General features: G+C 37.1%; 1 protein-coding gene across 25 annotated transcripts in view; it reads right to left on the reverse strand.

The window, feature by feature from the left end:
• Positions 1-25,004, reverse strand: part of CHRM3 (cholinergic receptor muscarinic 3) — a 267,267-nt gene that overhangs the window by 49,531 nt on the left and 192,732 nt on the right. The window contains exon 2 of one of the 25 annotated variants that reach the window (XR_014954285.1): positions 1-25,004. This exon is cut by the window's right edge and continues 58,723 nt beyond it. The exons of the other annotated variants lie outside the window; for them this stretch is intronic. The gene's annotated coding sequence lies outside the window, so the exon portion shown is untranslated. 25 annotated transcript variants of the gene reach the window in all.

Consider the following 25,004-nt stretch of genomic DNA (forward strand, 5'->3'; position numbering starts at 1 on the left):
CAAAGAAGTTTCTTGGTGTGACATACAGAGTTCTTGTCTCTTCTGGAAATGGCACTGTAGTCTTCAGTATAAACTCTGCTCCTGGAAGCAAGAGACTTTCACTTTCTAGTGCAAATATGGGTTCAGTGCTTTGAAGACATCCAAAATTACCCTTCTGGATGACTATGAAGTATTTCACTATGATGCAAAGATTCCTGCCTCCTAACACTTATTTATCAGAATCCCATATGATGTTTAAGAATTCAGGTTACATGTCTAGGTTAGACATGTAAACATTTTCTTTGGAATTACTCAGGGGGAGATCAGCTGAAGGATCTGCAGGCACTACTCCTTCACTGATGCTGCCTTGCTGCTTTTCCTGTCCTCCTCTTCCCCAGAGCCTCCTAAGGGATTGGGAAGTTTCTGAGCACCCTGGAAGCACTGCACTATCTGATGGTAGCAGATGAAACCAAGATCTGTGATATTGTGGGATCTGTCTGGAGGCAGGTTATTATCTGCTATTTCTGATCTCAGTTTTAACTATGTTGCCAGGTTTTCATGGTTGGCACAGTCAGAAAAAGTTCTGAGTTTGGGCAGAGCTCAGCTGCTTTTAAAATACCTAAATAGCAGCCAGATTTTGCTTCCACACAAATTGTATCCACACAGTGCTAGTTTTGTTTAGATCATGTGGTTCACATGCAAATGTTGCAAAGCTCCTGTATGAAGTAATGTTTATTTTTTGAATTGTCCTTCCAAACAGGACAAAGGAGAAGGAGCATATGAAAGAAGAGAGTTGTTTTTTTTTTTTTTTTCCCTCTGGAGCACTGTATAGGAAAATGGAAAGATCCTGAAGTTTGGAAGTAGGTGTGCTACAGCATGACCCTGGCAGACTGCACAGCAGATTGCAAGAGCTCTGCCAGTCAGAGCTGGCTACTCCTCTCCAGCTCTTGAAAGATTACCTTGACACGAAATTTTTGTTGTCTTTCAAAACAAATTGAAAAATTAAAGCAGAACAAGAAACAATGTGGAGAGGGCACAGTGGATGATGAGGCTAGGGGGAAAAAAAGGGAATGAGAGCAGTAGAGGTGAGAAAGGCTTTAACAGTTCAACAAATTATTCTTGTCACCTTTCCTCATGCTGCTCTTTGCAGTGAGGTTGTCAAGCATCAAGGCTATATATTAACATGCACAAGTCATCTCAGTTTTGACACTTCCTATTTTTGCAAAGCTTTTGATACTGGAACACTAATAATAAACCTTTTAATATGGAGTTCAGCATATAATTCTGATTTCCAACTCTACAAACATCAAAAGTATGAGCTGTTTGAAGAATTCTTTCATTAAGGATTCTTTCCTGATTTGTACATATGAAAGTATATTTACAATTATACACTGTATTTTCTGTTTAGTGCTAGTTTCAGTATATATTCCAACCTTTCTAGACAAAAAAGATTCATACATTGTGTTTTTAATTTATTTAACTGACAGCAAATCAATATATAAATAAATAAGTAGTGAAGGTCAAAGATCAAAAAGCCTGAGAGAAACCAATGCTCAGAATACCGATTTCTGCTAAACAGTTATAGCATTCAAATATTTCTCAGTCTGACATTTGGCTGAAAGTTGAGTGTTGATCATGCTAAAATGATTTTACAAGCCCTTGCTGGGACAGACAGTTCTAATCAAAAAAGAATGAAAACCTCTAATAGGAATTTAATCTTTTCAGTAAATGAAAGATGGATGATTCTTGTACAAGCTTTTAATTATTTATAAATTATCAGCAGTCTTTTGACAACAAAGGTGATGGATTATAATGCTTGGTTTAAATGCAAAGGAAAAAAATTTTTACCATATGAAGGAAACATGCATTATTGCATGCCTGTGTGGATCATGTAGAATGAAGATGTTGTTAAAAATGACAGCACAAATAAGCCAGTTTGATAAAACATGTGACAGCTCCCTGGATTTGCTGACTATTTTACATAATTACAGTAGCTCTTCAACAATATCACTCTCAATAGATCATTTTAGTAATTTTCCCAAGGCACATTATTTCTTGCTGCTTTTCCAATTCATTCATCTCATTCCTATTTATTCAAATTTGCTCCTTTTTTCCCCTTACCCTTGACTGTTCAATGTAAGCCAGTCCTATGAATTCACGGCAGTCATTTCAGGACAACAGAAATCACAGAATCAACTAGGTTGGAAAAGACCTTTGAGGTCATCCAAGTCTAACCTACGACCAAACACCAACTTGTCAATTAGACCATAGCACTCAGTGCCATGTCCAGCCTTTCCTTAAACACCTTCACCAACTCCTGGGCAGTCCCTTGCAATGCCCAATCACACTTTCTGTGAGGAGTTTTTTCATATGTCCAAACTAAACCTTCCCTGGCACAGCTAAAGACTGTGTCCTCTTGTCCTAAACATGAACCTCCACTTATGTAAATATGATACACAAACCAGCAGACCTGCTGCTGCTGCTGGGCTCCTGTTTCCTGAGGAAAGAAAACTCTGTGCCAAAGCTGCATGATAAACCTACAAACTTACATGTATGAGCATAAACTCAAACGGCTGATTCAGAAACTCTGAGTCACTCTCTAAGTGCTGGACCTCCCAGAGCACACAGGCAGCATGTGGACCTGAATTCCTCATCCAACCAAACCAGAAAATTCTGCTGCCTTATCTGGGTGCCCAGACTACTCTGGACTCATCTTCTGCCTGTACAGAAACAGAGGGCTGGCTGCTACATTTTGTGTAGCAGGAGAATGCATCATGATAACAATGAACCTCCCTATGAATTCCCAGGAAATCGCAAGGGAATTCCTGGGGGTCCTTTGCCAGTATACCTACTTTCAACCTTGTGACAGTCATATAATACCCTAGAATCACAATCCAGAATGATTTCCTCTCAGGTCATAATTACCTTGCAACTGGCTTTGTTTCTACCTACCTCAAACAAAAGGTGACTTTTATAAAAGCAGTCATTGTTCACAGCAATACTGTGTGCTGGAAAGTTTATGGGCACCTTCTGCTTGCCTGGCACAGTGTGCAAAACAAAAGGAGAAGCTGTGGCAGAACTCCAGAGCTTGGATGATGTTATATACTTGGTACAAACAAATACTGAAATATTTTATGCCCAAATGTAGTATTACCTCAAAAATAATCTCTGTAACACTTGCATAGATTAATCATCAATTCAATTTTTATTCAAATGCCCCCTTTTTCAAATTCACAAACTATTGGCTAAACTTTTTTTCTTAGTATGCAGCTATCCATAGGCTGGGAACTTCATAAAGCAAAAGCATTGAGTGGTCTAATTTGGAACAGACAAGCTAGCCCTATCATTCCATACATTAAATGACAGAAAGCTTGGCAGCAGACAAAGGCAAGAGGAAGTGTAAATAGAGACGAGTTTCCAAAAACCCTCTAAGTATTCTTCCACATTATCTTGGATATGATCTGGATTGTTTGGTGCAATAAGCAATGTCACCAGCTTTCCTGCTAGAAATCCCAGGGATCCTGCCAGTTAAGAACTTGTTATATGAATTGCTGCTTAGAAATTATCTTTATTAAGGAAACAAGACCAATATAACAAGCTGAGAAACCATATTAATAATGGTACAGTACTAAAGACACTTGTAATTCTCGTCCCTGCACCCACAAGGATTCAGAAATTATAACGAATGTGTGCTGCATTGCACAGTGGCTGCTATGGCTGTTCTTTGTAATGTCTCAATAAACACATGTGAGTAGGGCACATAATAGCAAAAGTTGCCCCAAGTGCCATTTTATCCCTGAAGCTACCATGGAGGAAATGGCATTAAGGGTTATAACTTAGAACATAATGCAATCACCTGAAAATTATGAATTCCAAAATATTCTCCTGAACTAAAAGAGTTTCACTTTTACATTAAAAAATCTTTGCAAAAATGGTGAAAAAAATGTGTCTGCTAGACTTATAAGCTGCTCACAACAGGCAATTTTGATAATCTAACATACCTATCAGAATCTGTTCTGCTTATTTTGCTGTGAAACTGTGATTTTTCCCCCTTTAAAGTACAAATCATGCTGCTATATTTCATCCCTTTCTGCCATTTTTTCCTAGTGATAGCTTAAATAAACAATAAATACAATTATGATGTGAATTTTGGTTGAACATTTCAAAATAATTTCCAAAGAATCATTCATTTCCTGGCAGTATTTCTTTTTTGCTCAGACAGCTATTCAGCTTCACTAACTCTCCTATCTTCAACCTAATCAGACCTTACTCACCTTTCTTCCATCAACAGTTAGAAAAATAATGGTGGCTTGATCAATAGGCACAACAACAAAATCTGGAAAAATTCTACCACTATCCATGAAAAGCATTGGGGGGTTTTGAATTTTAATTGAAAAGGCACTTACCTGTGTACAACTAAAGAACTTAAAAAAACCCCATGAGATCCATTAAAAATAAAATATTTATGTAAACATAATATGAATTTTCAATATGAACATATTTCACTATCCATATAATCATTATTGTCTTCTCAAAAACCACTTTAGTAAATTTTTTTTAGATAGCAGAGGGTTGGTCAGAAAAATAGAGGCCTCATTTTTGCAGGTATCTCAGTAAATAAGACAGAGAATCTGATTAAAAAATAAGTTATAAAAAGATTACTGCTATGAAATGGGCTTTCATTGAATATAAAGGATTTGCTAAAGTGATCTAATGTGAGTGCACTTTGACCTTCAGCTATTCTCACTATGCTGTATAAGTATTATAACCAGTTCTGATCTCACAGCATGAACTATAAACTTCAGATTTACATGAAAATGAAATGTGGGAAAAATAAACAGGAAACAGTAACACAAAGACATCCATCTGCAGAAGGAAACTGCCTCTCAGAATATATTTGCTTAGAAATAAATAAAGGGATATCACAGAACATGACACTTAAGGTAACTTGCATTGCAAGCTAGTTAAAAAGGGAAGCAGACCCTGGGTGAATTGGTTGATTTTCAAACCTTTCCTTGGAGACTTCAGTGGCTCTATGATCTAATGTTAATATAGTTTTACTCAGGCATCACCCATTCTATGTTTAGAGTGAGTCTGGTATCACTTAAGCTGCAACAAGTGGTCACCCACTACCAAATTAAGATACAACTCCTGCCCAAAAGGGCAGACAGTCATGATGAAGTGTGACATTAGAAGCATACACATATAGTGAAAAGGGGATTGAGTAAACAGAAAAGAAGGACAAGTGTCTGTACAATAAAATGACAAAAGGTTATCTGGAAGGTTATGTCCTAGTTGTCCTACAGAAAATGAGAACTGAAAGCCTGGAGGCAGGAAAAGGGTTTAGAAAGGTTTACATCTGAAAACTGCATAGGAAAAAAGAGTCATTCAAGGAAAAAAGTCAAATTGATATACTTTTGTTTCAAATATTCTTGTATATTCTTTTACAATTTCTTGACTTTTCAATGCAATTTGCCTTATATCTGCTTTCTTTATATCGCATCTTACTCCTTTGACATCAAACTTGAGACAACATCTCATGACATATTTAATCTCACAGGGCAGCTGTGTGTCTCAACATCACTTGTTCCTGGGCCCACTCTTTCAGCCTCTGCATTCAAAAATAAACTAGTCTTGGGACTGCCCAATGGTTCCAGAGTGGTGACCTGGTGATTTACCCTTGGAACACCACGACACACTGAAAAATAAAAAGAGACTCTGAACAACATACTCATCTCTACATTACAAAATTATAAATCTGTATGATTAGAGTTAGCCTTTCTTAATGGATGGATTGTCCAAGACACTAGGCAGGACAGCAAGGGGGTCTCTTTATTTATCAGACCTCATTTCAGTCTCTGTTGTGTATCTTCTCATTTTGCATTCATTGGTACTGAAAATGTATGAAAAAGTTCACTCTAAAACTTAAAACTGTTTTATCAAATGTTACCCACAAAGTATGCTGGCCTTAACCTCTTGTATTTTACCACCTTGTGGTTTTTATTGAGGTAGGCAATACTTTGCTCAATACTGCAAGCATTGCAAAGATCAGAATTTTTAAAAAAGTATAAAAACCATTTAAAAATATCAAATATAAACTTTACCTGAGATCATGCTAATGTGTACTGTTAATGAGTAAACTAATGTAGTATTTATAATCTCATTAAGTTGCTTATTAAAGTCCATTACCATTTTGCTTTTAGCACTTCATCTTTTATTAGAATGGTAAGGTTTCTGGAAGATCTAACTGTTATTACCTGTATCTTAACATGTTTGGCTTTCTTACACTTATCATGGGCTTGAAACTTTCTTTCACTTATTATCCTGCGGTTTAAGTTGCTGTTTTATATTCTCAGTTGCAACCTCAACTCAATTTTACGCGAGTGTGTCTGGAAAGTTGCTGCTTTTAAACTTCAGTGGCACACTCAAAAGTTAACAACCTCTGTCTTGAATTAGAACACCTCAACCTATGTAAACAAAACTCAGTCAAACTTCAACTCACCAAGGCAAGAATTACAGTCTCATTCATAAACATATTTGCCCATGCCCTGGTGTGGCAGCCTTCAGATGTGGCTGCATATTGCCGATTTTCTGGACTCTGAAGAGGGAATGTGGAACAGAGGCACTTGAAAGAACAAGCCTTCACAGTCAGAGCTGAAACAAATTCATAGCAGAGCAGCACAGAAATGGTTCTGAGATCCTGTCAAATGATGATTGGCATCCTGCGGTGCCTATAAAGAAATTGGTTAAGTCTCACTGCAATTCCCAGAGGTGCAAGAGAAGCAAATTCTTTTTTTTTCCTTCAGCTTGATATATCAGACTTATGAGAAAACCTGATGATTGCAGTTTTCTTTTTCTTTTTCCTGTCTCTCTTCCATCCTCCCCCTTCCCCTTTTAGAATTACTGTGTAGATGAAATTTGAACCTCTCCATTTATCTCAGCCAGCAACTACCTGGGCAAAGCTAGTCTGGAAAACCACGGTATACTTCTGTTGTGGTTGATAACCACCAAATAAACAGGGGCCTGGCATGTCATTCTGGAGAATAGGCTGCATGCTGAGGCTCCAAGGATTTGTCCCTGCACAAAGAAATGTCCTGCAGAGGTGAGAAAGCTGGCTGCCAGCCAGGTGGCTGCAACCAGCTTGTCCTCAGTTGTGCAGCTCCAGAACAAGCCCCTTCACTTGAGTACATCTCATTCTGCAGCTGAGATGTCTTGGTTCCAGTAGTAAAACAACAAGCTGCTGGAATCCTTCCTCTTCATTTCCAGCCTTCTGACCTCCACCTTGTGCCAGCTGTTAGATAAATTCCATCTATCTACCTGTGAGATGAATTTATGGTTGGATCAGGTGACAGAGCCACTGGTGGAGCCCCCGGGAAGGAGAGGAAGGGACAGCCAGGGCTAGCAGAGCAGTGCTGCTCCTTGCAGCTCCACCTGACTCTGTGAACCACCAACACTCTGAAAGACTGGAGACCTGCAGGCTGCTCCAAGCTGCTGATCAGTTTTTTGTGTCCCATGGATCATCGTGTGTTGTGTCACTGATAGAAGTGCTACCCATCATCAGGAACTAGTAACAGTGCAAGCAGTGCTTGACAGAAGACTGTAGAAGATAGCAGGGAATACTCTGTCTGAGCAGTAAAAGCTCAAGGCTTTCAATGGATCAATAATTAATGGGATCTACATCAAACCTTACGTGCACAACATCTGCTTTAAAGCAAACTGCCCTCAAGAAATATCCAGAGCAGAGGCTTGGCAAATAACCTGAAATCATCAACCCATTTACAAGCTGAATATTAAATAAACAAATACACTCTGTAAAACAAGAGTGATGAATATTTCTTTTCAAATTTTAGAGATGTTAGATATGCTATGGCAATATTTCAAAATTCAGCTACATTAGCAGACTTCCAGGCTCCTGATAGGTGAAAACTTGTAGCATAATAATTACATAGGTTAATGAGACAGCACTTGAAATTTCAGTCAGAAACATCTAAAAGAGATATAATATTCTATTATAACACTCTCCCTGTGGGAGTTTTGTGGACTTCATAATCAGAGAATTTTAAAAGCTAGGTGCTGGGATCTTCAGAGACAGCTAAAATGATAGCACAGTTCTATCTACAGGAGAAAAATAGCACACTTGAAGCTAAGTCATCAAGCAGTGAAGTTAAGAATTACACTGAGTTTGGCTTCTTACCTATATTTATCTTGCAACAGCTAAGTAAGGGCTGGATGCAGCCACCAAGGTGTATTAGCCTCTTCCCAAACCCATTACCCACATACAACCACAGAGGGATTCCAGCATGGAATGTACAGTGGGAGGATCACAATATTCTTCTGAAGCAAAGTCATACGATAACCAATGACAACATTGAGGCAAAAACCATACTGTACATAAGAAGCACATAAGAAGCACAATTGTACAGTAGTTACCAACTGCACAAATAAGATATTTATGCCCTCTGAAAAATTTGTAATGTTTTGTGTTTGATTTCACCCTATGTTATTGTAAGCAGAAAAGCTTTTCAAATGCTTTTGTAGGAAAAGTGGAAGTGTGAGAAACTACTCTGTGCAGGACTGCGGGCCACTAAAGGACAATGAAAATTTATCTCCTTTGTTGATCTGGTTTGCAAGTTTGGGTCATGCTCTGTCTCCCCTTAAGTAGGCTCTCCATACTGCACAAAATTAATGACTGTATTTTTAACCTGTTTTAGTGCACGTTTCTCCAGCTCTGAAGATATAGGAAAGAACTTGAGATACGGAAAACTGGTTGAGTCTGGCTTTGGTTTTTTTTTTTTCCCTCTATCTCGATCTTCTCAGGTACTTTAAGGGCTTTATCCACTTCTTTAGTGTGCCATCCCTTCATTTTAATTATGCTACCCCTGCATCAAAATCCATTAACTTTGATTTTTTTTTTTTTTTTAGTTTCTAAAGAATTTTCAGCCTATAATCTTAAAAAATGGTATAATCTATAGAAGAGTTTCTCTAACTTTTTGATAACCTGATTAATCTATTTAAGTTGTCTGCATTGCTGCCACAGAAGACCTGAGCTCTCTCAGAAGCTTTTCCAAAACTTTTTCAGTAAATCCCAAGGCCTTTGTGTTCCTCAGGAAGTGGTTACAGCTCACTGCTTTAAAAACATCTTTTTGAAATCAAATATATTCCCAGCTCTTCCTTAATAATTAAATGGACTTAAAATCTGATAATGCAAGAAGAATGTGTCAAATTAACTTCAGGAAAAGTTAAAGAAATCCTCCAAGAAATCACTTTGATTGGTACTCAGGTTAGTCAGGGATTCATTAATTGCCTATTCACCCACCTAATTAAAACACTTTCTGGAAATATCGATGAGAAAGCATTACAGAAAATTTTATTTTAGTCACGCATTTCCCTTTCAAAACTTGTCAGTGTTTCATCATATGAAAGTTTAATAGGATAGATTCATAAAATAGTGTAATATATAAAACTGAGCTGAGGCCATTTGATTTTTAACAGCTTGTTCCCTTGTATCCAAAAGTTTAAACAGTTCTCTATTTCAGCTTTTTGATTAGTACTTTTTCCCTTTTGGAATCATCTATGGGGTTTATTGATTTTTTAAGAAATTATTTGCTGGTTTTCCATCAGGCTATAAGACTGTCAATGTCCTTATGATAAAATTCTTAACAGAGCTTTTCAATTTGGTCTTGCTTCTTCTTCTTTCATTCCCCTTTACATGCCTTGAGAACTTTTTCCAAAGGCACCCATATTCTTTTCTCTCCAAATAACCTTTAAGTTCCTTCTATACCAGCCCTCAGAACTTACAGGATGTGACCCTATGGCAGGAGTGAATATGAGCAGGTTTTTCTCCAGAAGCAACTCCCACAGCTGGAGAGGAACCTGGATGATTTCCAGCTGCTTCAGTCAGCTCAGTTCACTACTGGTTATTGCTGAGGCTGCACTTTCCCTAGAATGATTTATATTAATAAATAAAGTGTTATGACCTATAAGGAGAGAATTTTAAAAATTTATGGATCTTTTGGGTTTAAGATGACAACTCTCACAGTAGGCACTCCTTATTGTTCAGTGCATATCAGTGTCTCTCTTGGGTATCTCCTGTACAAGATCATTTCTAGGATGAAAGCAGGGTAAGAGTATTGATCCAAAAATGGGAGAATAAAGTTCTGAGTCTGCTGAAATATTCACCGCTTCTCTTGGAGTTTCCAAAATTTTCAGTTATAAGAAAATCTATGTAAAAAATATGAAAGACTCAAAAATATGTGGGAAAATATGTCCTGTCCCAGGAAATCTGGGCACCTACTTTCAGCTAAATTGGAGAAAATCCACAGGTTGCCATCTGTGCTCCCTGCCCAGTGAGCTTATGGACCTGGCCAAGTGGAGTTGGCTGGGAGTGGAACAGATGAAGAAAGGATTGTCTCACCAAAAGACAGTACAGCTGCCACTCCTGTCTGCTTTCACTCCAGAGCCCTGAAGGGAATTCAGCCAGAACTTCTCCCATGGTCTTCACTGCAGTAATGTGAAATCCATAAATAAATGCCATAGCATTAAGCAATTATCTAATCCTTACTGCAAGTTAGACAGATGTCTAAAGGAATTTGTTTACAACAATACAACCAGACTAGTTTAAAAAAACCTGGGAAGTTGAGTTGAAAGAAGTCAGTGAGCATTCATTTAAATAGTGAACAATTAATTTAAGACATGAACTTAACAGATTTCTCTTGCTTTTATTCTAGTTTTTTTTTTTTTTTTGGTATGAATAAAAAACTTTATAGTGCTTGTTGTTCTTATACTGTGTGCTGAAAATAGTTATAAGTATTCAGAAATTAGATTTCCTTCAATTTTCTGAATGCTGTATGTCTTCTGCTAGTTAAAAAAATCAGTTAAGTTCTGAATGTACTGTTTTTACAACTGAGGATAAAAAGAGTGACAGAATATATTTAAGGATTGTTCTAAATTGTTCTATACATTAAAAAACCCTGATGAAGCTGAAAAGTTATTCATTTATAAATTAAAATTTCCCTATTCGTACTTTGCATTTGAAAAGTCAACAGGGGAGAATGAAATTCTCTATGAAAAAAATAGTTCAGCATATCACTTTATCTTTTATTTATTTTATTTTAGAGGAATCTCGTCAGCTGCCACTATCCATGAGCAGAAGGCTGGCTGTCTTCTGTACCTGTTTAAGAAGCTGCATGCACTGAAAAATGCATCTTCTGACTTTGGCAGACATCATAAATGGGCTCTGTAGTGGCTAACAATACTAATACTTCTTAAAACATGCATCAGAAAGTCTCTGTATTCTTTTTAAAAGTAAAGTTTCAACTCAGAATTGTTAATTATGTTGTTTTTTACACCATATATTACTGGAGTATTTGGTGAAAGCACAATATTCCTCCTGCCTGGTACTATATAAATCTGATTCATACAAGTCTGATTGCTCCATGCTCCACTTTAAAGAAACAGAAGAATTTAGAATGATTTTTCCTTTAAGCCTTATTTCTAAGCACTCTGGGGGCATTCCACAGAGACTGTGAGGCTCTAGGTTTTGGCATTAGCACTAAATAAAGGTGCTGTTATATACAAATTTGCAAGATAAAGTGTCAAAACCACTCATGTACAGAGAAAATAAATGCGAATTTCCTTGCACTACATTGATCCTAGCAATAAAAACATGAATTACAGACTCTGAAACAAAGCCCTGTGTTTGTTTACGACTGCTTTTCCCTTTTCTGTGTTCTTATTTATTAACCAATTATATAATCTGGGGTTGAATCTTGGCTTAGTTTTGAACCACCTGCAAGTCACCCCACAAAGAGGAGCTGATCTACGAATGCACTGAGAAATGTCACAAAGTTTCATCCTTGGTCTCCTGTGGCAGAGGCAAGAATCAACACAGAGCAGCACAAAATATTTCCTTTACAGTGGAACCAGATTAAAGGCTCCAGGCAGTTCTGGAAGAGATCCTCTCTGACAATTCTCTTTTTTGACTATGGAGGTTGGTTTTCTAGACCTTCAATATGCAATTCAAACAATAAATGTAAACGATGTATGCTTATTGCTCTTTAGGGATGTATTCCTGATTTGTAGTCTACTGATAAAAAGAAAAAATCACTTTGTTTTCTTAACTTTGAGAGCAGCTGAGCTGGACAAAACTGAATAACGAGTCACCTAAAGGCATGGTCTATTTAAAAAGAAAAATCTTCAAACACTAGCTGACTTCCCTAGGAGCTACAGAGTTTTGATAACATGTTCCCTCATTCCCTGCAGATGATGAGTTTCACAAGCCCACCATAGTTTTTTAGAACTGCAGTCAATTAGAAACTAATTTAAGAAACAAAACAGGGATCTAGTGGACTATTTGGTAGTCATCCTAAGAATTCCCAAGCAGTAAATGTTCTTATTCTGATATAAAGTTTCATGATTTAAAAAAAAGCCCCTATGGAAAGTCCAAGCATGAGATGCTAGATCTACAAGGCACTTTACCACCATGCAGAAGACTTCATAGCAATCCCCCTCTAAAGGAATTTAATATTTGAATTTAGAATTAGGAAATTTGGTAAATTCATGCCATTCAGGGCATAAAATTAAAATATTTCTCCAGTTTTCAGATTAAAAATATTTTCAGGTAGCAATCCCTCTTTTTTACATGTTTATATGGCAACTATGACCATAGCCTCTGGACAACTTCCAGACAGAGTATCTTTTGAGACAGAGAAATGTTAATGCTCCCAGGGAGCTAAGAGGAGTGGATGAAACCCTTGGTGATGGTTATATAGATAATTTTGTAACAGAATAGGGAGTTATGTCTTTAAGGCCTCCTATGGCAGTGCACCAGCAAGGGCACAGATCTACACTTCTGACTATGGCACAGACTCATCCTTGGGGTTTCACTATCAGTGCTTACTTCTGGGAGAAACTTGGGCCCAACTGGAAAGGCATTGCTATGAGCCTGGAGCCTAACAGTTTTTCATGATTGGCTTTGCACAGCTTCTTCATAAAGATATGATAAAGTTTAAGTTGCAGCGTCATTAATTTTTCTATCCATATATGCTATTTTCTCTTAAGCAAACCCAAAGAATGTGGCTAGCAACATCTTTCTTAAAAAATGCTGAGTTGGCCACATAACAGAACAGAGACATCATGGGCTTTATTCAGGTGGGAAAATAATCCTTCTGAGCCAATATTGTCCAAATAGAAGCAGAATACATTGTAATGTCTTGGTTTTTTGGAAAAGGTGAAAACCAATGCAAATGGAGAAAAAACACCATTGAGATATTTATGTGCTAAGGAAATGAGGAATTTCCTTAATTGCTCCTCTTTGTGCAGCTAGTATCTTAATTTACAAACAACATAGATACTACATAGTTAAAACTAAATGTCATTAATCATTTCTTGTCCATTCACTTTATTCTATAAGATGTCAGGCATACCAGGGATTTCACATCTGCAAAACTTTCCCTTCAGAAAAAACCAGACAGAATATTTCCATTTTGATGTCATAAAGGTTGTTGCTTTGCCCAAAGACATCAGTATTGGCACAGTTGCATAAGTGTGGTATGGTTGGGAAGAAGGGGAAATGAAAGTGTGCTGCAGCTACATAATGATGTGCGGAAGCCGGTAAGTACACACTGTGTACCAGAGATTAGAAAAAAAGTTGAATGGCAAAATGTAATTTCCAAAGTAGAAATAAAGTGAAAAAGAAACTGAGAGGATGATCAAGAAAAGATGTGATATTAAAGACAGGAAATATGTTATAAACTGAAGTAGGATTATACTTATCCCACAGAAAAAGTAGCTGCAATTTTTTTGCTGAGCAAGACATCTGTCATGAAGCCACATCTTGAGTCCTGTGTCCAGTTCTGGGCACCTCACTATAGGAAGGGCATTGAGGTGCTGGAGTGAGTCCAGAGAATGGCTACAGAGCTGGTGAAGGGTCAGGACCACAAGTCCTGTGAGGAGTGGCTGAGAGAGCTGTGGGTGTTTAGCCCTGAGAAAAGGAGGCGTAGGGGGGACCTTATTGCACTCTAAAACTGCCTGAAAGGAGGCTGTAGCCATGTGGGAGTTGGTCTTTTCTCATAGGCAACAAGCTGCAAGAAAGCACAAGGGGAAATGTTCTCGAGTTGTACCAGGGGAGGTTTAGACTGGATAATAGGAAAATGGCTTCATGGAAATGGCTATTAAGCACTGGAACAGGTTACCCAGATAAGTGGTTGAGTCACCATCCTCAGGAGTATTTAAATAATGTGTAGATGTTGCACTTAGGAGCATGGTTTAGTGACATACTCTGCAGTGTTAGGTTTATTATTAGACTCAAAGGTGTTTTCTAACGCAAAATATTCTGTGATTCTACAAAGTTAGCAAAAATTATTTGGAATATCTCATGGGGTTCTGGCCTCCTGTCTTCTAGAAGGACGAACCACAAAACACAGCAGCAGCACAGACAACCTGTGAGGAGAACAAAGTGGATTCATCCTAGGAGTGGAGTCGTGGACTAAGGAGTGTGAACTAGAATCATGGAATCATAGAAACATCAAGGTTAGAAGCGACCTTAAAGATCAGGAAATCCAGCCATCATCCCATCACTATGACTACGGACTATTAGGTAAGGATTTCTGCCTATGAACATAGCAGCAGGTATCTCGTTCCCCCTCCCCTAAAGGGGAAAATGCATAGTACAATGTTACAAAAACAATGTAAAGGGACTTAGAGTAGTATTTGAATATAACCATACAAAGGTCAAGATATGCTTAAATCTCCCCTCCATTATATATCCCAAAACAGATTGAAAATGTGACTTAATATGTTGCTACCCTTTTTGCACAGTACATTTCACTTGAGTCTCTTGATATACATTTCACTAGATTTATCCTCTTAGTTAAAAGAGTCACAACTTCTTCAGAATGAAGAAGCATCAACTACCTACCATGAATCTGTGCAATGATATGCTCTTTCAAGATTGAAAAATGCATTAAATGCTGTGGAGTTGAAAGAAAAAAAACCAAAAACTAACTAGGCCATCCATTAAAATTACTGTTCTGTATACAAATAATAGAGAAATGTAGAAGAATAAAAATAGGAATTTTGTTCCCAGAAAGTTAGAGAGTGAAAAATTCCTGTTAGTGCAATAGGAATAGGAGTTGATATTCAGTCAAATTTTTGTCTGGTGATGCTTGTACAGGCAGCCATGTCCACAGCATGTGAGCATATGGGGGAACCTTCTCCAGGCACAGCACAGATGCAGGCACAGCCACGTGCTCTCATTCTGACATGGTCTCTGCTACCTTAAATTTCTGTTCAGTGAAATGAAGCATGTTTCTGAGGTGGAACACATCAGCTGTTTATGAAATGCAATGGCTCTCTTCAATAGCCAAGGATAAAATGCAGGAAGAAATACAATATTGTATTTAACATTTCCTAACAGGGGCTTCCCTGTAGCTGTCTCTCTTGCTAAGTACAAGGATGACCAGAAGCTGCCCCTTTTATCCTATTTTTCATGCATTACACTGCAGCTTACAAACCAAAACATGGTCAACGTGTATGAATTCACAGGGAAACACACTAGGGTAAGATAGAAGCACAAATATTCATGGATATTTCTTCTCCTTATATGACCAGCTGCCTATTTCCCCTCTGAGACAACTAATTAAATAACTATTGAAAAGAATGTTGGAAACCATTCCTTTCTCAGACTCCTTTCCTTAATCTCCAGAATTTCAGACATATAAACGGGCTATAAAACTGATGAGTCAAACTAAAGTGGCTATAACTTTATCCTCTGCTAGTAAACAAAGATGAATCTGACAATTTGTAAAATGTCACCATCTAGTGAAATGAGAAAGATCTAGTGAGGCTTGAAGCATTATCGTCTCATACTTTAAAGAGTTTTGAAACCTTAATAGCTTGGAACTCAGTTAATTCCACAGCCACAAGGAAAGAGGTTACACTTCATTTAAAACTGTAAATTCTTTTGAGGGTATTTAATCATTTGAGATATTGGGAAATTTCCACTCAGGGTAGACAATGACAATAAACTAAGAAACAAACAAACAACCAGAAAAAACCCAACAAAAAACCCTAAATCAAACTAAAATGACAGAAATAAAAAAAAAATTAGATACCTTTGGCTACATTCTGGGGACATAAGCATGACCTCTATCATCTTGTCTGAATGCAGCATCAAGCACATAACATCAGGACAAGATACCAGTCACACAGCAATTTGTGGAAGTTTGTGTGTAAAAGAATTCAGAGAAAAAAGGGGAAAATGCCAAAAATGTTGCAAATAGTGACACTAAATTATAAGGTAGTGAAGAGAACCAACTGAGAAAAAGAAATCCCACTGTTTAGTTGAACAGTCAATAGCCTCTAGGACTGCCTTATAAATGCTGAGGTTCCTTTTAAAGAGTGCCTTTTATGAAAAGGAGAGTTGTAAATTACTTTTCCTCTGAGATGGTTTGGTATCAAAGCAAGCAATCAAGGGAAGAATCCCTGAATCCTCTTTTAACCCAGAATTACTTGGAGGACTCTGACTTGTATCCAGACCACAAGTCAACTTTGATGCAGCCAAGTTCACATGTTTGTGATGCTTCTGCACTTCTGCAGGCGATGCTGCCATTTTCCCAGCCTGTCTAAAACCAGCTATGGTTTGTTATCACACCTGCCAGCTATAAAAGTGGTTTGCTCTGCCTGGTTTGCTCCATAGAGTCAGGGCCAGCACTCTGCTTCATGCAGAACAGCTCTTTGGCAAAAATGCCCACCAGACTTTGCTAGAAACTGGCAAGGGAAATAGCAACAAGTCTACTGGGTAACCTGACCCTTTACCTTTTTTATTCCTCTTCAGAATATCAACTTATATCCATTTAAAATATAGCAATTAAAGACTATTGGTCTGCATACAAAACCATGTGCAAGAGTTTGAAAAATTGATATTCAAAGCTGAAATTCTATCACAGAAAAGCCGTGCACCCCCTATTTGCATTCAATCCTCAGCAAGAGAAAAAACCCCAGATGATAAGCATAGTTGATGGCCTGAAGCTTGGGTTTGGTGAGCAAGAGAAAATGGCCACTTCTTCTCAGAGAACTTTTCTACCATCATGTTCCTTATGTATTAGATAAAGAGCTCCTGCCTCACCATTTTTTTGCAAGAACAATTACTGCAAGGCATTGTAGTGACAGAGGCAACATTACATTATGCAGATCACAGTGTAGGCATCTTACATTAATTATCTCTCAGTATTGTATCTCATGGAAATCAGTATGAATTATATGAAACAAATGTCATGCTCTCACTACAAGAAACAATTTTTAATAGAGAAACTGTTAGAGAAAAATAATTGATGGAAGATTTTTCATTAGAAAATGTTATGTCACACTTGAAATATTTTGTTGGAATACTTTGCTTTGATTACATATTTGTGAACATTTCAAAACTATTTGTTGCCAATACATGTATTTAATTTTGATCAAACTTGCATTCAGCCGAAGTAGTGTATGTAATAAAGCGTATATGATATATTAAACCTCTACTTTATATCAATAATTCTATATATTTTATTGGTCATTAAAACTCTATGTTACGGTACAGCCACATTAATATACCAAGCAAAAAAGAATTAAATACAAGATTGCATTTTGTGTGTGCAAGCCAGATATCAACATATCACTTTCCCACAAATAAAATTTGTCTACCAGTTCCTTTGAGAAAACAAGAGGACTCATGGGACTGTTGATGGCCCCTGGCTGAGAGCTTCAATTCCAAAGAAGAGGAGGGGAAAGAAAAGGAGGTAGGCGTGAAACATGGAGCACTTCTCCTATGAGGAAAGTCTGGGAGAATTGGGATTGTTCAGCCTGGGAAAGAGGCAGCTTTGGGGTGACCTAATTGTGGTGTTCCAATAAGAGAAGGGGAACACAGAAGATGGAGAGAAACTTTTTACAAGAAATATAGTGAGAGGACAAAGGGGGGAATGGCTCCAAACTGAAAGAGAATGGGTTTAGATGACATGTTATAAATAAATTCTTTATTGTAAAGGTGGTGAGGAACTAGAACTAACTAACCAGAGAACTTGTGGGTGTCCCACCCTTGGAAATGTTTAAGTTCAAGTTGAATAGAGTTCTGAACAACCTGGTCTAGTGAAAGGTGTTCCTGTCCACAGCAGGGAATTGGAACTAGATGATCAAAGTCCCTTTCAACTCAAGCCATTGTATGATTCTGTGATTTTATGATTCTATGATTGTTACTTTCAGGTCTGAAATCTGTAAGGTTTAATAGCTGAAACTCACACCCCAGCATCCCTCAGGAGCTCTTGACCAGTGTGTATCCTGCACCCCTGCACTGCAAGAAACTTCAGCCATGTAAGAAGTGGGGCAACAATGGGGTAGAGGACTTTCTAAGATAGGTCTTGATGATCCTCCTCAAACCCAGGTAAAACAGTTCAAAATAAACCTTTCCAGGTGGACTATGTACTGGGAAAAAACACACGTTCAGAGGTACTGCTGTTTGTATCTCTGGGAAATTGTAGATTAGACTAAAACAGGACTTTTCAGACACAGTTGGGAACATCATCTCTATCCACCAACACGCATTCCTGTTAGGATATAGCAACCTGACTTCTGCATAGGACTGCCAAGTCTTATGTGAAACATCAGGCTGTCTTTACTCAAAATGATTGTCTTAACTACACAAACTCTAAATTTTTGTGGTAGAAAGCTGGCATTAAATTGAGGGAGCAAGTCTCCCTCAATATAACTTTGATTAAAATTGAGAGGCAAATTTGCCTAATTACTAAGGTATTTTTTTTAGGTTTTTTTTTTTTTTTTCTTTAGGAGTAGCTAGAGAAAGCCAACAGAAGATTTGACTTCAAAAAATCTCACTACCAGACTACCAGCCCTCCTAATATGTATACCATATTCACTCTTTGTTAACTTGGATAGCATACAACTACAAATGAAGCATGTATTTACCATGTGGCACCAGATCCAAATTCCCCAGATATTTAAAATAAGATCCATATACAATAGCACAGCTCATTTCAATTTGGTATTATTTGCTACTATGCTGAGCATAACTTCAAGGAAGACAAGAGTCAAGCATAAAACTTTGCTTTGCATATTTAATATTTCTTTGCACAGAGATAGTATGAAAAGTGATCAAAAAGCATTAAAACTCCGAAGTCTTGAAAAATCAAAAGTGTTAATTTTAAAAATGGGGGAAGTAATGCAAAAAACTGCTTAGCAACTCGAGAACAGATAGCAAATGTGATGGACCAAACATGGAGCTGTCAGAGTAAATTTTCATACAAAGGCCTGAAAAATCTCAGAAATCTGTTACAGTGGAAAAGCTGTCTCACTAGCTTAATATAATGTAGGAAGGCGTGCTTTGCCAATAAGAGCAAATCCCCAGAGTTAATACAAGGCAGATATTAAATATATTAAAGTGCCGACTTCTAACAAATAATGTAATCTGTAATTATTACCACAGTTTTTCTTAGCAAATAGAAAATTGTCCAACTCTTCATTACTTTGTATCAGAGTGAAGACAGAATGTAACAATCTCAAGAAATTAAAATGCTTTAGGTCTAGATAATGAACAAGAGGTTGTTAGCCCATGAATCAGCTCTCTCAACCTCAATTTCTGTCCAGCCTTGAATGGATGTACAACTGTCCTCTCTCAGCGTTTTCCTGGATTTTAACTTCAAACCTTTATGTAGACCCAGTAATATATTTCTGTGGATAATGAGTGCCTGCATCTCTCCTTATATAACATGAAGACGCAGGCTTTATTAGGTGAATAAAAGTAACAGCTGTTCAGCTTGATTTTGCACAGTGCCCTGGTGCTGATTCAAGGACAGGGGGAACTGAGTTCTGAATCCTTCTCATGCCTTCATGATTTAGATCTGAACATCCTTTAATGTGACTCCTCAAAAATCACAGGGCTTCGCTAGTACTTCTAGACACAGGTCATGAAATCTCATATGGAAAATCATATTCTGATTACTTAGAAGTTACCTAATCAGAGATACAATATTATCAGAATATCATCTCATTCCTCCTCTGGCCATATAAAATTAATCCTCTCACATCCTATACTATTATTTAAAACTTTTATGATAATGCTTCTATTATTTGTATAAGGAGACAGTTAAACACCTTGAAGATCCCATAGCTAAAAAACTTCCTTTCCCTGTCAAATTCAAATCCTTTTTGTCTAGCCCACTGCATCTAGCCAGATCCACTTGGAGTATTTTAATCAGTTATTTCAATGCTTACACCTCTCAAATGCTTGCAGATCTTATCTTCCTCTTAGAAAGTACATTTGTGATTTGGTTTGTTATCCCTCTGAATTTCTGTGATTTTGATCAATAAATTCCACTAAAAAGCTTGCAAAAATCCACTCTGGATCGTGCTAAAATATGGTATAACACACCAAAATAATTTCAAATTAAAGTCAGGAAGAAAGTGTACAATTCCCATATTGTACACTGACATAACACCTATAAGATGAGCTTTTAAACTTGCTTGTTGGGTGGAAAGAGACACTGTATCTCAGTGAAATTATTTTATTTAGGAAAAAAACAGAACACTGAAGCAAGAGGAAAGACACACAGTCCCCTCTCCCACACTCCCCACTCTTTGAGCCAAAGTACAGCCAAGAATAATGTGTGATATGATCAGCAAGTATTACTGCACTTCTCTGTAGGTTTCAAATATAACACAAGCATTGGCAACTCGGCAAATAAACTAAGGGCAATTTTAAAATGCTGCAGTGGAAATGCCAGGACAATTAAAGAAAGGTCAGTAAAACATATACACAGTGGCAAGGAGCCTAACACATGTAAAATAGCTTGAGAAAGATACTAGAGAGGTTCTATTAACTCTCTGAATATACTATCACTGAATGACAATCATGTGAATCTTTATCATGTCAAATGATAAAGAAATGTATGAAACCACAGATATTAATTTATGCATATACCTAGTTATCACAGGAATGTTTCCAGGATTTGATTGTTTTTTGCATTTGCGTAAATAAAGGCTTTGGACATGAAACCAGTTGCGACCTATTTTTATTTTTAAGCCCTTATGTGGTCAGGGCTGGTCTGTAATCTGCCAAAGAGCAAGTTAGACAAAGCTGAAGTTAATAGATCCCCAATTCTCCTTTAACTGTGGATCTAAGAATGGTATTCCAAGGTTTCATACTGCTTAAGTACACTTTTCTGTACTTGTGTTTGAGTCAGATCTATCCCCTGTGTTCTCTCTCACACAGCTCACAATATATTTTTCTATCAGGGACTGACTCATTGGCTTCTTTTCCCTACATGGTGGAAGGAAAAAGGCACTCAAAAACCATCTGACTTCCCTTTGGGTATGCATGCTTCAGGAAGCAAGCAGAGGCATTTTCCTCTGCTCCTTTGGTCTTCATCTGCTGTGCCACTGCAGCCAGCTGAGGGAGAGCTCCTGCATCCCACCTCCTGCATTGGGAACTCCCTCCCTTCCTCCTTACTTAATGGATGAAGCATGTCCCTCATCACCACACACACCCAAGCAACCTGCTTGGCTTAGCTTCTCTTCTTACTGTGGACTTCTCCATCATGCAGTAACACACAACCCCCCTTCTTTTAATAAAGAATGGCTTCTCTCTGCTCTTTGTAAAGCATAAAGCAAATCTGCCACAGGAAAGTACCAAAACAAAAAAGCTGCTGTTCCAGTCATTTGATTCAGTGAGTTCTTTGGTGTACAGGTCTCATGAAAGACACAATAATAAAATAAAAATACGTGTTCATATTTTACAACACTTAAGAAGTCCCCAACAAGATTACAACTGTGAGAAAGCTAAACTGTTTTCTTTCTCATTGCTCCTCCTGAGGTTTGGTATTTTCTGTGATATCCCTGTATATCGTTGAGGTAATCAATACACTTGTGTGAAAGGTAACCTCACTAATTTTGCATATCTGTCAGATGTGGTTTGAAAAACAGTTATGCAGAGTAAGAGAAAGCAGTATCCTGAATCTAAATTGATTGATACATAAGACACACATGTACAGAGTAAATGTGGCACTGTCTAAATGTGCCATGTGGCACTGTAAATGAAGATACAAGAGGTTACAAAGTTTCAAGCAAAAATAACAGAAATGCTAAAAAAATCATGTTCATCAACTAAAAATTTCTGTCAAATATATAATAAAAATCTAGGAAATCTAAATGAACTGCCTATTTTAAAAAATTCATTTCAATGTTACCAACATTTCAAATATATTTTTTAAAAAGATGCATTGACAGTATTAAAATATTCAGTTATAACATATCCCAAATAAAATGTAGTGATTCTCAATTTGGCATTATATCTGTTTTTGATATTTGCATTACATGTTAAATTATAAACATTAGAGAATCTATCAAAATGTCAGATGATAATGCTAATAATTGCAAAGAAGATTTTATATTTACTGGGAAGTACGAAGAATTTAGACAGTCAATTCTGATAGAAAACCAAACTATAATTAAATGCCCTCAGTGTTCTTCGGAACATTCTTTCTTTCTGCCTTTTATACAATATCACTGTCTTTGGTGTGGTGTTCAATCACATAAAATTTTAGACATTCTAGTATATTTTTTTAATATGAACTGTCTTACCAGGCAAACATTATTTTCAAATATATTTGAATATATTCAAAAGAAAGAGCTATAAAACAGGAAAGGAAAAAAGTGGAAAATTACTTTGAGTAAGAGCACTACTGGAAATCAATGAGGACAAAGTAGAAAACACCTAAACCAAAAGTAAATTTTATTGGGATTTTCAAAATTGTTCATTGCTAAAAGTACAAGCCTAATGTGGAATAACTTAGCTTATTTTGCAACTAGCAAGAGCAATTAAAATAAACATACATTAATTTTCATTGTTTTTTTAAAGCACTGTGATAGGAAAATAATTAAAATTACCTTTGAATAGTCTTTTAAGAGAGGGTGGTGCACTTGGAAATCAGATTCAGTTTGTACATATCTGCATACCAGATAATCTGCCAGACAGGGACAGCTGCAGCAGGAGGGGGGAAAGGGGAAACAGCCTCCACATGGGAGCCCCAGCAAAGAGCCCCAGCTGCTCCCCTCCTCACCACCTGGGTGCTGCAGACTGCCCAGCTACCACCAAACCTTTCCCCTCTCCATAAAATCAGCCCTGCTGTACTTGCTGAGCTTCTGTTTCTAAAAGAAGAAGAAAAAAGAGTCTAAAAATCATAGGGCAGACACACAAAAATGCATCAATAGCAGAACTGGATTAGTGACTGCTGACAGGAAAGCTAATTTCATATTACTAACCTTACACTAAGAATTGAATCAATGCTAAAATGAAGTAAGCTGCATGTGATGTACCCATTACTGAGATGTTCATAATATGGGATTAGAGCTCCAGCCTTCTCTGATTTTATTTGTGATGAGAAATACAAGTATGGATTTTGAGCAAGAACGCGTATTGAAACAGTTTTCAGGAGATGTTTAGTAAACTTGCATACATTTTTACATATCAATACATATACATATCAATAGTGGGAAAGGTGTTTCTGAAGTTAAGCACAACAATTTTATATCTGTGAATTTTAAACCACCTGCAAAAATAAAATAGTGACTATACCTGCTATTAAATTTTAAAAAAATATAAAATATCCAGCTTTTTCTTCAACAAATATGGATCATTTGCTATTAAAATAACTATTTATCTAAAAAAATTAAATTTGAAAAAAGTTAAAATTTTTGTTAACATAGGTTTTCTGTAGCTGTGATGGTATAAGTATAGACAAGAAACAGCCTGAAGAAATAGGCAATCTCTTTTTTTCTAGTCTTCTATTAGACAAGTTGAGATAATTAGGAAAAGCAGTAGCTTTCAGATTCAGGCTTGCATGAGACATTTTCTTTTTCAGGGAAGCTAATGTGAAAAATATTCTAAGCCTTTATTGCAACCCTTCAAACTCATCACTGAACAGCATATGGGCCACAAAATGCATTTTATAGTTGATGTAATCCAGGTTAAGAAAATACCCCTGCTACAGAGAGCTGGCTTCTTATTTGTTAGTGCTTTGGGGTTTTGGGCATTTTTTTGTTGTGGGTTTTTTGTTTGTTTTGTTTTTTGGATTTTTTTGGGTTGGGTTTTTTTTTCGGTTGTTTGTTTTGGTTGTCTTAACTGATGCACTGATAGGTTTAAGCTGTTGTTTTACCAGGCTAGAACAGGCAAAGAGTCCTTTGCTTAAATTAACACATTCTTAAGTTACTTGGGTAAAACAGGCAGGTGGCAAAATTAAAGGCCAGAAGAACTGATAGGCTAAGAGACTTTGTGACAGAGAAAGAGTTTTTTTTTGGAAACAGAGATTAAGAGATACGGCAGCAGAAAGATTGTAAGTAGACATAAACCCAAGGTCTGTAGTGAATCCAAACCTGGGAAGGTTTGAATTTAACTTCGCAGACTCATCTACTAAAAAAGCAATTATGTGCATTTCATAGTGATGATGATTTGGTTTAACATCAATGGAAGGTCTTTATTTGGGGGGAATCATCCTCCAACAGTAGCAAAGTATTTTTATTCTTTTAATGTCAATTGTCTGTTGAAGTAATCATAGTTGATGATTTTCCAAAATTTCAAGAGGACATTGAATATGCAAGACATAACATAACCACTTTGGGTTGAGTAGATGCAGGATTCATGGATTTTAAACATTATTTTATAGGAACACGTGTTCATATATTTTGGGTTATGGCTCTGGTGGTTTAATTCACTACATAAACAATTAAAACAGTTAAAATAAATCTTTCTTTGGGCTTCACTGACTACAAAGACCACCGCTGGCCATAGTAAATGGCCACCTAAATTTATGTTGTCCTACTCTCATTACTTGCACATGTAGCATGCTTTATCTTATAATTTTAAATTGCTTCTTAAAGCATGAATAGACATGGCTCTTGAAGAAGGATCCATACAAGTAGAGCCCACCAGATCTGGCACTGAACTTCTGAGACACCATCAGAGCACCAGGCAGTGGTGGAGAGAC

The sequence above is a fragment of the Lonchura striata genome, chromosome 3 (genome assembly GCF_050655825.1).
Source record: "Lonchura striata isolate lonStrDom1 chromosome 3, ASM5065582v1, whole genome shotgun sequence".
Classification (NCBI taxonomy): Eukaryota; Metazoa; Chordata; class Aves; order Passeriformes; family Estrildidae; genus Lonchura; species Lonchura striata.